Raw genomic sequence first — 14,986 nt, 5'->3', positions numbered from 1 at the left:
AACATGGAGAAACCCTGTCTCTACTAAAATACAAAAAATTAGCCAGGTATAGTGGCAGGCATCTGTAATCCCAGCTACTCCGGAGGTTGAGGCAGGAGAATTGCTTGAACTCAGGAGGTAGAGGTTGCAGTGAGCCAAGATCATGCCATTGCACTCCAGCCTGGGCAACAGAGCGAGACTCCATCTCAAAAAAAAAAAAAAAGGTACAAGTGGCATTTAGTGACTTCTTCTAGTTTGCTGTGAGTCTTACAATTAGTTCTTCTTTTATTCCTCAAGCTTATATCTGCTCTAATTTTATAATTTTTGCCCTTTTAAATAGATTTTATTTTTGGAGCAATGTTAGGTTCACAGCAAAATGGAGCAGAAAGTATAGAGTTCCCATATACTCCCAGAACCCCCTCCGTGGGCAGGCCCAGCCTCCCTCACTATCAACATGCCGCACCACAGTGGTACATTTGTTGCAAACGGTGAACCTACACTGACAATCATGATCACCCCAAGTCCATCATTATCACCCCAAGTCCATAGTTTACACCCCCGTGTTCACTCCTAGTGTGCCAGGCCAATTCTCCCTGACAATCACACACACAGGCTTGCATAGCACTTCAGTTACACAGACACATTTCCACAGCACTGCCTTAACGTTGAGCAAATAGTTAAACCTAGGAAATCAGTGCCTAGACATCAAAGCTAGAAATAAAATATTTAGTCAGTAGGAGCCTTGAATGGCTTCTCCCTAACCAGGAGCAAGCCAAAATAATAGAGTCTTATATTCATAGTGCCAGGACCCTTCTTGGGTTGACAAACTCTGAGATGAGTCAAGGTAACAGAGGCAGCAGTTTGAATAGATTCATTGTGGAGTCTAAGGCAGCTCTCCGGACCAAGCTGTAAAGAAGATGAATTAGAAATAATCACTCCGGTACCACAGTAGACAGGCATTGAAGGTACTGGGCCTCACAGCTTAATCGGACTTAGCAACCATTTTTTGGCCTTTGATCTTCTAGTTAAAGCAAAATTAGTTACCTATAGACAGGCGAATGCTATGCTACAGGTAGGCACATAACCCCAACCTATATAAGCACTAAGAAAATTGTAACACTTTGAGTTGGTCTGGTGGAATTATCTCCAGCCTTCTCCCTGTATTCAGTTACAGCAATAAATTCTCTTCTTTCCTAGTTTGTCGGCTTCTCATTATTGGGCCTGCAGAAAATGCGGTTGGACCCGGCTTGGTTCTCGGCATACTAGTGTTGTATATTTTATCGGCTTTGAAAATGTCTAATGACATATATCCACCATTGTGTATCATATAGAAGAGTTTCAATGTACTAAAAACTTTATGTTCTATTTTCTCATTCCTCCCTCACCTCTATCCCCGGCAACCACTGACCTTTTTACTGTCCTCATAGTGTTTTTTTTTTTTTTTTTTCCTAGAATGCCACATAGTTGAAACCATACCTTTTCCAATCAGCTTCTTTCACTCAGTAATACGAATTTCTGTTTCCTCCATGCCGATTCATGTCTTGATAGCTCATTTCTTTTTGGCACTGAATAATATTCCATTGTCTAGATGTACCAGTTTACTGATCCACTCACCTACCAAAGGCTATCTTGGTTGCTTCCCTGTTTTGACAATGATGAATAAAGCTGCTAGAAACATCATTGTGCAGGTTTTGTGTGGACATAATTTTCAGCTCACTTGGGTAACATACTGAAGGGCAGGATTCCTGTGTCATAAGTTTAGTTTTGTAAGAAACTGCTAAAGTGTCTTCCAAAGTGTCTGTACATTTTGCATTTCTACCAGCAACAAACGAGAATTTTTCCGGCTCCACATCCTCCAGCATTGGTGTTGTCAATGCTTTGGATTTTGGCCACGCTAACAGGCATGTAGCGGTAACCTGTCCCATTGTCGTTTGCATTTGCCTAATGATGCATGATGTGGAGCATCCTTTCAGATGCTTATTTGCCTTCCGTATATTTTCTTTGGTGATATATATGTTTAGGCCTTTTGCTCATTTAAAAAATCAGGTTGTTTATTTTCTTATTGTTGACTTCTAAGATTTCTTTGTATATTCTGGAGAACAGTCCTTTATCAGACATGTCTTGTGCAAATATGCTCCCCTAGTCTCTGGCTTTTCTTCCTATTCTCCTGACAGTGTCTTTCACAATATAGTAGTTTTTAATTTGAATGAAGCCCAGTTTTTTTTTTTTTTTTTTTTTTAACAGGTTGTGCACTTGGTGTTTTATCTAAAACATCATAGCCATAAATGATGCCATACAGCTTTTTGCTCATTATCTTCTAGTTTTGTGTTTTACATTTAAATCTATAACCCATTTTGAGTTCATTTTTGTGAAGGGTGTAAGGTCTGTTTCTAGATCCATTTTTTTCATGTGGATGTCCAATTGGTCCATCACCACTTGTTGAAAAGATTTTTCTTCACCTTATTGCCTTTGCCCCTTTGTCATATACCAGTTACCTATGTATTATGTGGGTCTATTTATTAGCTATCTATTATGTTCCATTGATCTATATTTCTTTACTTTTGCCAGTACCACTCTGTCTTTATTACCATGGTGGAATATTTTTAAATGAAAGGAAAAAAGTTATGGGGACACAATAAAACAAAAGCCACTTCTGAGGTAGAATTTTTTCCAAGTGTTTGCAAATGTTAATATGTAGTTGAAGTTACAGATGTGTATGGAAATAACCTGCTTGGTTTTTTTGTTTTTGTGTTTTTGAGACAAGATCTTTGTCACACAAGCTGGAGTGCAGTGGCATGATCTCAGCTCACTGCAAACTCCATCTCCTGGGTTCAAATGATTCTCCTGCCTCAGCCTCCCAAGTAACTGGCATTACAGGTGTACACCACCACACCCAGCTAATTTTTGTGTTTTTTGTAGAGACAGGGTTTCTCCACGTTGGCCAGGCTTGTCCCAAACTACTGGCCTCAAGTGATCCACCCCCGTCGGCCTCCCAAAGTGTTGGGATTACTGGTGTGAGCCACTGTGCCCAGACTAGAGTTGTTTTATTTTAATTTTACTTTTTTACATAAAGAGCAAGAAATTATACAATTCCCTTCTGTCCTATTCACAATCCTAATTCTCTCCTCTATCATACCAAAATTCCATAAAAGGCACACATCTATACTGTCGACTTCCAATTCAGCTCTTTCATTCTTTCTTGCTTTCCCAACAGTTTATTTTAAAAAAATAACAAAATAAAAAAGCTGGGAAAATTGTGCAATTAATATATAGCCTTCACTTAGAATCATCACCTCTCAATATTTTGCTACATTTCCTTTCTCTCTCTTCTTCACACTTATTCTCTCTCTCCGTTTTGCTACCTACTCCAAGGCTGGGGTAGAAAGTATGATCACGTTTCCCGTGAGGATGGGAATTGGGCGATAAGTGAACCACATACCATTTTCAAAGTAAAACTTGGTTGTGGAGCATCGAGACCTTAGAGTTTTAGGCAGCAGGTACAACCATCGGCAAGAGAATTGTTTAGGGATTTCTACTGAGGAAGATAAGAGAGTTTTTCAGAGTTTTGACAGGCCCCTTTTAGCTCGGCATGATCCTATGTGCCTAAAGGAAGGAACCAGTATTTAAACTGTAGCCCAGGTGAGTGCGGATATGCAGGTTCCTATGTTTCTGAGAGTTGTGCCAATATTTCCTTTTGAGACAGAGTTTCATTCTTGTTACCCAGGCTGGAGTGCAATGGCGTTATCTCGGCTCCCTGCAACCTCCGCCTGCTGAGTTCAAGCGATTTTGCTACCTCAGCCTCCTGAGTAGCTGGGATTACAGGCAAATGCCACCACACTACACTAATTTTTTTGTATTTTTAGTAGAGACGCGGTTACACCATGTTGGCCAGGCTGGTCTCAAACCCCTGACCCCAGGTTATTCATCCGCCTTGGCCTCCCAAAGTGTTGGAATTACAGGTGTGAGCCACTGTGCCCATCCGGGTTGCACCAGTCCTTCTTCCCTTCCTTCCTTCCCTCCCTTCCTCCCCCCCTCTCTCTTTTAAGACGGGTTCTCGCTCTGTTGCCCAGGCTGGAGTGCAGTGGTGTGATGTGGGCTCACTGCAAGCTCCACCTCCCGGGTTCACGCCATTCTCCTGCCTCAGCCTCCCCAGTAGCTGGGACTACAGGCGCCCACCACTACGCCCGGCTATTTTTTCTTTTTTTAAATATTTTTAGTAGAGACGGGGTTTCACCGTGATAGCCAGGATGGCCTCGATCTCCTGACCTCGTGATCCGCTGGCCTTGGCCTCCCAAAGTGCTGGGATTACAGGCGTGAGCCACCGCGCCCACCCTGAGTTGTTCCAATATTTTTTTTGAGGGGGGGACTGGGGCGGGAGACGGAGTCTTGCTCTGTCACCCAGGCTGGAGTGCAATGGCACCATCTCAGCTCACTGCAACATCCGCCTCTCGGGTTTAAGCCATTCTCCTGCCTCAGCCTCCTGAGTAGCTGGGACTACAGGCGTGCACCACCACACCAGGCTTATTTTTTTTTTATTTTAGTAGAGATGGGGTTTCACCATGTTGCCCAGGCTGGTCTCCAACTCCTGAGCTCAGGTAATCCGCCTGCCTTGGTCTCCCAAATTACTAGGATTATAGGTATGAGCCACCACGCCCAGCCGCGTTATGCCAATATTTCTAAGAGAAGAGGTGATCAAAGAATCCAACTGATCAAGATAAGGAAGAGATAATCACCTGGGACTATAACAGCAAGGTTTAAAAAAATGATGTGCCTCCAAGAAATCGCAAGGAACACCCAAGACTGATTTGAGATTCAAGAGAATGGGGCCCCCGAAAGACATTAATTTTATATATAGGAAAATAAATTTACATTTGTTGATCATGGGACCTTATGGACTAAGATTTTTATCAGCTACCTTTATCACAATTAAAGTATCAGTTTATTAAGGAAAGTAGATACAAGTTTTAAAAATTGATAGTCAAACATCCCAATAATAAAGGAACTTTTAAAAGAACTCATGTCTCAAAATCTCAGTGTTCTGCGCTGATTTATGTTTTTCCAATTGTTTCCAGTTCTTGAAGACATCCACATATAATTTGACAAAGATGTAAACACCGTGCAGATGCTGCATTGAAACCTGATTTTTATCTTAGCTTTATATTGTAAACATTCTACATGATACACCGTTTTTACATTTATATTTTAATCATTGTATGCCAGTCTGTCACATATCAAAATCTACTTCAATCACGTTTTCCAATTTTTGGATGTTTGGGATTTTTTTGTTTTTCTTATAATAAAGAATTTTGCAAAGTACATTTAGGGCTCTAAAACATTCATATGGCTAATCCTTTAGGAATTATCTTCAGCTTAAATTCCCAAAAAAGAACATTCTCCTGATGCTGATTGACTAATGTTACGGTTACTGATTTGTAAAATACTTGGCTTTATTTTTGTCTTTGATATTGTTAGGGTAGTTATGTTTGCACGGAAAAAACGTCAATGGTAAGTATTATTGTTTTAAATGTTTCCATGTTAAGTGAAAATCTTTAAACTTTGAGGAAGCTTAAAATCATGCTACACAAAGATGCCAGTATTGGTCACAATAAAATAAAAAGAAGGGTGTAGATGAAAAAGCAATGGGTGAACAATATTTTAAGGTAAGGAAAAAGATTAAGGCAAGACAAAATAAAATGAATTCAAATGTACATATTTGTTTTCTACATGACAGTATAAGAATACCTCCTGCAGGTCACAGTGAAGATTTTGTTGCCTTTTAAAACAAGTGTTTGCCAAAGACTTCAAGGAATATGGGATTATGTAAAGTGACCAAATCTTTGACTTATTGGCATTCCTGAGAGAAGTAAAAGTAAACAACTATTTGAGGGAATAATTATTTGAGGGAATAATTTAGATAAATCTCCCTAATCTTGCTAGAGAAGCCCAAAATCAATGCTAAAGAAAACAATCTTAAAGACAGCTGGAGAAAACGGTCAAATCACCTATAAAGGAAAACCAAGCAAGCTAACAGTAGACTTTTCAGCAGAAGTCCTACAAGTCAGAAGAGATGGGCGGCCTACTTTTTGCCCCTTTAAAGAAAAAACATGCCAAAATTTTAGAATGTTATATCCTGCCAAAGTAAGCTTCATAAATGAAGGAGAAATAAAGTCTTTCTCAGACAAGGACATGCTGAGAGAATTTGTCACCACCAAACTGGACCTATAAGAAATGATCAAAGGAGTTCTAAATATGGAAACAAAAGACAATTTTACCATCAGAAAAGCTCACAGAAAAGCCAGGCGTGGTGGCTCATGCCTGTAATCCCAGCACTTTGGGAGGCTGAAGGGCAGGCGGATCACTTGAGGTCAGGAGTTTGAGACCAGTCTGGCCAACATGGTGAATCCCTATCTCTACTAAAAACACAAAGGTCAGAGATGCTATAAAGCAATGAAAAACTCCAAACACCATCAAAACTACAGAATAACTAGCTAGTAACACTACGACAGGAACAGAACCTCACAGATCAATGTTGACCTTGAATATAAAGGGCCTAAATGCCCAGTTTAAAAGATAAAGTGGCAAATTGGATTAAAAAGACAAGACCAAACCATCTGCTATCTACAAGAGATGCATGTACTGGCTAAAGATACATACAGACTCTAAGGAAAAGGATAGAAAAAGATGTGTGATACAAATAAAAAACAAAAGTGAGTAGGAGTAACCATTCACTTATCAGATAAAACAACTTCAAACTAACAACAGTACAAGGACAAAGAAAAGCTTTATATAATGATAAAGCATTCAATACAACAAAATTTAGCTATCCTAAATATATATGCACCAAACACCAGAGCACCTAGATCCATAAAACAAATACTATTAGACCAAAGAAAACAGATTGATAGCAATCCAGTAATAGTGGGGTACAATCAATATTTGGGTAATGGGTATACTAGAAGCCCAATCTCCAGCATGATGTATGTAATACCCATGTAACAAATAAATACACGTACCCCACTGAATTTAAAATACAATTAAAAAAAATAAACAAGTGTTTTTATCTTACCTCAAAAGTCATTTGGCCCTTGCATCTGTAGAAACAAGGAAAATCCAGTCAGTTGTTTTTTTCCTTATTTCTAGGAAGAAAGGTTTATCTTGTATAGTATTTCTCAAGAAAAATAACCCAATAAACAGACAAGAAAGAACAATACTGTCTCCAAAATTCCTCACTCTGAAATTAACTAATGATGCCCAAAGATTAGAAATAGACATTGTACATATGTTACACAAACATATTTATACATATTTTGCACACAAAAAAATGCAAGTTTAAAAATTTCCCAATCTTGCATATTAGTTGATTCATATTTTTCAATATTTTTTCTTGAAGTGACATTAGTCCATTACTGTATTAGAACATTTTAAAGATAATCATATTTTTTTCCTTGAAGATCTGAGACCATGAAAATTATGGACCTTATCAGTTTAAATGGTTCTTTAATGAATTAGTGATTCAAAAGAAGATTGCCTAGGAAGAAATCAATACCATTGTTGATCATTATTTGATTTTCAGTTATAAAATAGACACTTTTAATGATGTGGATGCTTCCAAATATGTATGTGATAAATTGTTTGCAATTTCCTCAGCATTTCAAAAGTGAGTGTCTTCAGATTAGAGTTTCTAAATATATCCCTGTTCAAGGGGGAAAAAAACCAAGATGTCTCAATTTTCTAATTTTGGTCCATATCTGTTGGATAATATAAAGGGAAGTGCACCTGCGGCCATGTGGCTATAAGTTTTTATAGCATATTAGAGAATCAAGCAGTTTGGTGTGGCAAGCTCACACAACCTCGTGGCAATAACTCAGCAAGTGTGATCAGAAAGGCAAGGGTGTGCTTAGCATCAGTGAGGCGAGTCATAAATAACCCAATGCCAATCCTTTGAACACTGACCCAATGCTTTAATTTTGAACAGTAAAATCCAACTACATATGTCTGTAACCCAGACATTTCTTCTGTGAATCACTGACCCATGTTGCTAAAGTAAAACATAAGAAAAGCTGTTCCTGCACCGAATCCCTATGAGCCACATCATAACCCATGTGATTGTGTCTATGGAAACAGGAGTAAAAGCCAGTGGAATGCTCTTTCCTATTTCAAGGAAAATGTGTTTTCTTGGGTAGTATTTTCCAAGATAGTAAGTTGAAAACAAATAAACAATCAGCCCTCATCCCATTCTTTATTCTGAAACTGATGATACCAATAAATGTAAGAAAGAATTACTGTTGAATATACATAATCAAGTGCATTCATAGGTGAATATTGTGCTGCCACATAATCCATCACCTGCTTTACTTACTCGCCAGGACAACATATATTAAATTTGCATAATTTTTTTTTTCCTGAGAAAATGACAAAACATTAAGCCGTGTTGCTTTTAAAGTACATACTCATGTAAGTAACCCCTATTAAACAGTATTTTATTCTGCAGCTCTATATTATATGGGGACTAAAGAAAATATTTTGGTTTGCTTTTGCTGCATAACAAACTACTTCAAATGTTGGTGAACTAAAATAGCAACTTTTCCCCAGTAATAGGTCAGCTGGACAGTTCTGATATGAGCCAGCTTGGTAAGACTGGATCATGTAGGAGGGCCCCACTCATGTGTCTGTGGCCTTAGCTGGTTCAGCAGACTTGGCATGCCTTGCTTACCTGCTCTGTCATACTCCAGGAGGCCAGCCTGGGCCAATTCACACGGTGACAAAAGAATTCCCAGCAGCAAAGAAAGAGTGAGCTCCAAGGGCAAACACTGGCCACACTCTGCTTCAGTTGCATTTGTTTAGGCCTCCCTAACCATAGTAAGTCACATAGCCATGCCTATATTCAAACGGCAGAGAAGTAGGCTCCATCCCTTGATTGGAGTGAATGAAAAATACTGTGGTTGGTTTTTTGTATTGGTTTGGTTTTAAAATCTATCACAGAGAAATGCCAGAAGAAAACAAACAGCTGAGCGGCTACACTTCAACTTTTCCTTAACTATTTATTTAGGCCTTTCTGAGACTAGAACTTTGTGTTGGGGTGGAGAGATGGGGGGAATCTCCAGGTTGCAGCTATAAACAGAGATTCCTGAGAGTCTGAAATCCAATAAAGAACAGTGTCCGCTTCTGAATTAGAGCTTCAAATTGCTGCAGTTGAGAAGAAATGTCTCTGCCCCACACATTGTCACCATGTGGAAATTATATCTTCCAAGACATAAAGTTACCCTTTGGAGAAAACATCAAGCCAGGCTTCCAGTGGATTTCTATTGGGGTGATCAGATCCAACACCAGGTCATGGGGGCAATGAAGTCCGGTGGAGTCAAAGGATCGAGAAAAAGTTTGAGAAGTAAAGTGGGACCAGGAGGCCATCGTATTGTAGAGGCTGCAAAGGCCCCGAGCTCTGGGAGCCCACGTTATTTATTGGTAATCTAACAGAGAAACAGGTGGTGAGAATGTGGCGGTCACAAGGGCGGGTGCATGATCTACAGCTGTGACTGTTTAGCGTTTATATGGAACATGTTCTGCTACTTGAGATACTGGGAATACAATTGATCTAGGAGCCTAGGAGGGCTAGAAGCAGGGAACCAGCAAGTCTACACACATTCCAGAGGACATTATGCAAGCCCTGCCTCAGCTTTCTTCCCAACACTCAGCATTTTCCCAACATGCCCCACTTTTCTTTTTTGTAAAAGAGAAGGTATCATTAGTATCATTATTAGCATAAAAGGTGGCCTCTTTTAATTGAGCAAGTTTATTGCAGGTTGTGCAGCCCATAATTGCCAGTTGGTGATCCAGTTTCATTTTTCTTAGCCCTTATTCAAACTGGAGTCGCTCTGGTTTGAATGCTTCCCACATACCTCTCCTTTCCCTTTTACAAGAGGACCCTTAATCCTAGGGGTTACAGGATGAATGTCCGTCTTCTGTAACTTCTTCATGCTGAATAGGGGCGATGATATTCCTGCCTATTAGGGTCTCTTGTATTCAGGGTAGAGAGGAGCTGAGTCAGAAATCATTAGTCCATTTAGCGTCGTGACTCTGGATGGTCCTCGTTTCATCTTCTCATTCAGATTCAACTGGCTCATGGCTCGTACTGGGGGAACCTGGTCCATGGTTGGGATCCATGGATCCCTCCAGTCTCCCGTTCCATGGTTGTACACATCTTGAGGGCATCCACACGGTTCATTCATCTCCTGCAAAACTACAAGCATACCCTCATCCCCCATGGTAGTAAATCTACTGAAACAGAAGCAAAAACTTGTGGCTGAAGCCGGGAGGCATGCCATTGCTGAAGCATTTGTAACTCGGCTTGTGCCTTGTTTAATTACTGTGGGGTAAAATTTACTGTTGATAACGAGAAGCAGGCCCCTTCTAACAAAAGGCATAGAGAAAGCAAATCGAGGCTTAAAAGCAGTCCTTAAACCTTCAATTTGCACTGTACAGGTGGGTCCACTAGATGCTGTGGCTTATGATAGATCTTCAGATGTTTGGTGGGCACCCACATAGGCACCCGATTGTCACCTGGAGAGAACACAAGCAAATCCTCTTCCCCATAAAATTATCTTTAGGCAGGGATCGGAGGAAGTAGATTCAGAGGTAAGGAGAATTTGGGGGCCTAATGGCTTCCTGATGTTTGATAGGTGTTCCCTCGGAAGTGAGGAATTCCCTTTCTCTCCATATTGCTGCATGGGCATGGAGGACTAGGTAAGCATCCTTAGAGTCTGTATATTTTTACCCTTTTTCTTTCTCCTAATTGTAGTGTATAATGGTCCCTGCTTTTGCTAGGATGTCTCTCCCTAACAAAGGAGTGGGACTTTCAGGCATAATTAGAAAGGCATGTGAAAAGAATAAATTTCCCCAGTCACAACTTAGTGACTGGGAGAAGTATCTAGTGACTGCCTGTCCTAGGACCCCTCGGATAGTGACAGATCTGGAGGACAGTCATCCGGGACAGGAGAGTAAGACTGAGAAGCCCATGCCAGCGTCCAGGAGACAGTTAACCTCTTAGCCCTCAATGGTCAAGCATTCCTGGGGCTCTGTGAGGGTGATGGCATGGGCTGGCACTTGCCGCAGGCACCCTCAGTCCTGCTGCTGGATCATCTGGTTAAGTGGCTTCTGACTCAGAGGACCTTCATCCCTTGGGGCAGTGGGCCTTCCAGTGACTCCCTTGACATAAGCAGCAAGGATGAGGGGGCAGCTTATTTCTATTCGGAATATCTTTTTTAAAGTGTCCTTGCAGACCGCACTGGAAGCAAGCCCTATTAGGCATGCGATTTGCCCAGCCTTTTCCTTTTCCAGAGCCTCCAAAATCCACTTGCCTGAGGGTCATGACTAAAGTGTTGGCCTTTTTTTAAAAAAAAAAAAATTCCATTTGTCCCATTCCACCTGCTCCTCCTGATCTTTATTATAAAAAACTGAGGTTGCCAAGTTCAATAGGGTTTCTAAGTTTTGCTCCGGGCCTAAGGCAGACTTCTGAAGTTTTTTCTAATGTCTGCAGCTGACTGGGTGATAAACTTACCCTTTAAGAATAGTTGGCCTTGAATAGAGTCAGGTGACAGAGAGGTATGCTTCCTCAATGCCTTCCTTAGTTTCTCCAGAAAGGCAGTAGGATTTTCTTCCTTTCCCTGTTATAGTGGACATCATCGAATAATTCATAGGCTTCTTCCTAGTTTTCCTTAGTCCTTTTAGCATGCGAGTTAGCAGATGTCTGCGGCACCAATCTCCACGTTCTGATTCTGTGTCCCGATGAGGGCCTGCACTGGGAACTGCCAGCTGGTCTGTGGGGAATCGTTCTCTTTCCTCTGTTGTCATCCTATCATTGACCTGACTGAGACACCAGAGATCATCAAACTCTCAGGCTGCAGTTATGGCGGCACTTCTCTCGTTTGGGGTTAGTGTCTGATTTAGCAGTAACATCTCTCTCCATGTCAGATCAGAGGATTGTCCTAACCCTTGTAAAACACCAATATAGCCATCAGGGTTATCTGAGAATTTACCTAGGTCTATTTTAATTTGCTTCAAGTCTGAGAGGGAGAAAGGTACATACACTCTGGGCCAAATCTCAAGGATACATCTTAAGGGCGTTTTTGCCTTGGGGGGAACATTTCCCGTCTGAAAAAAACAGGGATGCCAGCACCCCTAGTAATTTTCTAATGAGCATTAGTCCTAGAGTGTCCTCTATGGTCCTAATGCTTATTCCTTTCCAGGGTGCATAACCACCCATGAACCGCGTTTTTGCCTTGGGGGGAACATTTCCCGTCTGAAAAAAACAGGGATGCCAGTACCCCTAGTAATTTTCTAATGAGCATTAGTCCTAGAGTGTCCTCTATGGTCCTAATGCTTATTCCTTTCCAGGGTGCATAACCACCCATGAACCTCTGCTTACTGGATTAGTTATGCTCACCGATGTAGCAGTCTTGCACCTGTTTTCCCACTTTTCTTGACCACAAAGAAAGGGGTCCTGGCTGCTGGATTCTAGTGGTCCATCACCAGCGTGCCCAACATTGCCTTTGTGCTCAGGGCTGAGTCCTAGAGCTGGGCTGGGTTCCTGAGTATTTCATAACAACCCAGCTGCCCCTTCAAGATGCACTCCCATAAACAGATATTATGCAAATTTGTTTCAGAGAGGGTGTAGGTAACCTTTTGAGTCAGGATTGAGGTAGAGTTTTTTGATTCTGTGAGTACTTTAAGGCTTGGCTGAGTGCAAACAGCTCACACGTTTGAGCAGACCAATTATTAGGCAATTTTCCTCACTCTGCCTCTAGAAGAGTTTCCTTATCAATTATCGAATACCCATTGTGTGTGTGTGTTTGTGTGTGTGTGTGTGTTTTCCCCTCAATCACCTAGGGGGAACCATCTATTGTCCTGAAGGGGGTTTCTCCTGGGTCTGGTTGGACCTTTGTATGGTAATTAAGATTTAAATCCCTTATTAGGAAACCTGCTGGGTTAAGGGAATTTTCAGTGGTTAATGTTAAATCACCTTTTTCTAACAGAATAGCCCCATGCTTTACGATTTAGTTTATAAACTACCTTTTGCTTGTTTTACTTAGGATAGTTCTGAACTGGTGAGGTGTGCTCACAATGAGGTTTCCTCTAAAGGTTATTTTTCTACTTCTGTTAGCAAAGCAGTTGCTGCTACTGATGGAATGCATTTGGGCCATCTGAGGGTTAGTGAGTTAGGGATTTTTGATAGGAAGGCTACTGGTTGGCAGTGGTCTCAGTGCTTTAGGATTATGCCCTTGTTTACACTGAAAACAAGGTAGTATTGGAGTGTTATAGGGTCATGGAGAAGACCTTCAATTATTATAGGTTTTAAATTTACCCTGGCTTTTAAAGGATATAGGGTACACTGTTTTTTAACTACTTGTATATCTCTCTTTCTCCTTTGTAGATGGATTTTGGAAACACAGTGGAAGGACGTTTGCTTGTTGCCCCCATTTGCCACTATAGGAATATGTGCCTCCCTTTAATTTACTCAATTCGTTTTCATCCTGATCTGTTTTGTCGTAGACCCAGTTGCAGTTGTTAAAGTACTGGGTTGTCAGTTCTACGGCCCTGGCCAAGGAGTCAAGGCTTGGAGATTGTAATGCAGGGGGCGTTAAGCTGGGTAGAAATTGGGGAGGAGAGCATCTTAAAAGGAAAGGTGGCCCAATTAGCTATATTCTGTCTTCCCTGCTGGATTATAGTTACGGGAAATTGCCATGCTTCAAGGTCTCCCTTGGCTCTAGGCTTTTGAATAGAATTTTGTATAGCACCACCAATTGCTCCAGATTTTAATGTTGCAGCTACAGGGGCAGTAAGTTTTGTAGCTAATTCATCTTCTCGCCCATTAAAGGGAGAGAGAGGAGGTGGCTATTCACTTAATTCAGCAGGTGGAGCTGACGGGCTGACAAAACATACTTTTTTCAGTTTCCCTTTCTTTTAATTTCCTCCATTTCCTGTTCCTCACATTTAGAACCTGAAGCTAATTTTTTTACAGTTGTCCTCTTCCTCATCTGAATCTGCCTCATCATCTGTTTGAAATAGCTCAAGAGCTGCTTTTATTAGCGCCCACATTGACCAAACCGAGACTGGAATTTTTGCTCCATCTTTATACACTTTTTAAAAGATCCCTTCCAATTCTTTCCCATTCATCCAACTCCATAGTCCCTTGTTCTGGGAACCATGGGCAAAACTGCTTTACTGAACTAAAGAGTGAGTGATAAATTCTGAGTACCAACTTTCACTCCCCCTCTTTGTAATAAATGCCTTAAGAAACTTAAATAAGCAGAATGTCTGCTTTCACTTTGTCCTGTTGCTACCCCGTTCTTCCAAGCACTCAGCTTTCCCGCCGAGCTTTTTTTAGACGTCCTTGGGCGTCCTTTAGACGATACATCCTCCTCCTTCACATGCTCTAGCGTTCCTTCACTGGGGTCTTTGTTGCCGCACATTAGGCAGCCAGGAATGTTGGGGTGACCAGACCGAACACCAGGTCTTGGGGGTAATGAAGTCCGATGGAGTCAAAGGACTGAGAAAAAGACAGTTTGAGAAGTAAAGTGGGACCAGAAGGCCATCGTGATTGTGGGGGCTGCGAAGGCCCTGAGCTCTGGGAGCCCACGCTATTTATTGTTAATCCAACAGAGAAACAGGTGGTGAGAATGTGGGGGGTCAACAGGGCAGGGGCATGATCTACAGCTGTGACGGTTTAGCATTTATAAGGAACATGTTCTGCTACTTGAGATAATGGGAATACAATTGATACAAGGAGCCTAGGAGGGCTAGAAGCAGGGAGCCAGCAAGTCTAGACACATTCCAGAGGACATTATGCAAGCCCTGCCTCAGCTTTCTTCCCAACACTCAGCTTTTTCCCAACAGATTCCCAGAGGCTCTTGCTGCAAACCACGGGAGCTCACATCCTCTGGTTTTGGCCTACTGGTAACTACACCATCAAAGTAGCTCTGTACTGCTAAATCCATGACTAACCTGGCCACAG

At 41.4% G+C, this 14,986-nt stretch overlaps 1 long non-coding RNA gene across 1 annotated transcript in view; it reads right to left on the bottom strand.

The window, feature by feature from the left end:
* LOC108544324 (uncharacterized) overlaps positions 1–8,723 on the bottom strand; it is a 12,537-nt gene extending 3,814 nt beyond the window's left edge. The window contains exons 1-2 of the long non-coding RNA XR_001889808.1: positions 8,693–8,723; positions 7,046–7,115 (exon numbers count right to left, since the gene is read on the bottom strand). This is a non-coding gene — a long non-coding RNA (uncharacterized LOC108544324). The remainder of the gene's footprint in view (positions 1–7,045; positions 7,116–8,692) is intronic.
* Positions 8,724–14,986: the final 6,263 nt, after the last annotated feature.

Source organism: Rhinopithecus bieti, unplaced genomic scaffold, assembly GCF_001698545.2.
Source record: "Rhinopithecus bieti isolate Rb0 unplaced genomic scaffold, ASM169854v2 scaffold_26399, whole genome shotgun sequence".
NCBI lineage: Eukaryota > Metazoa > Chordata > Mammalia > Primates > Cercopithecidae > Rhinopithecus > Rhinopithecus bieti.
This window is presented reverse-complemented; position numbering and strand designations above follow the sequence as displayed.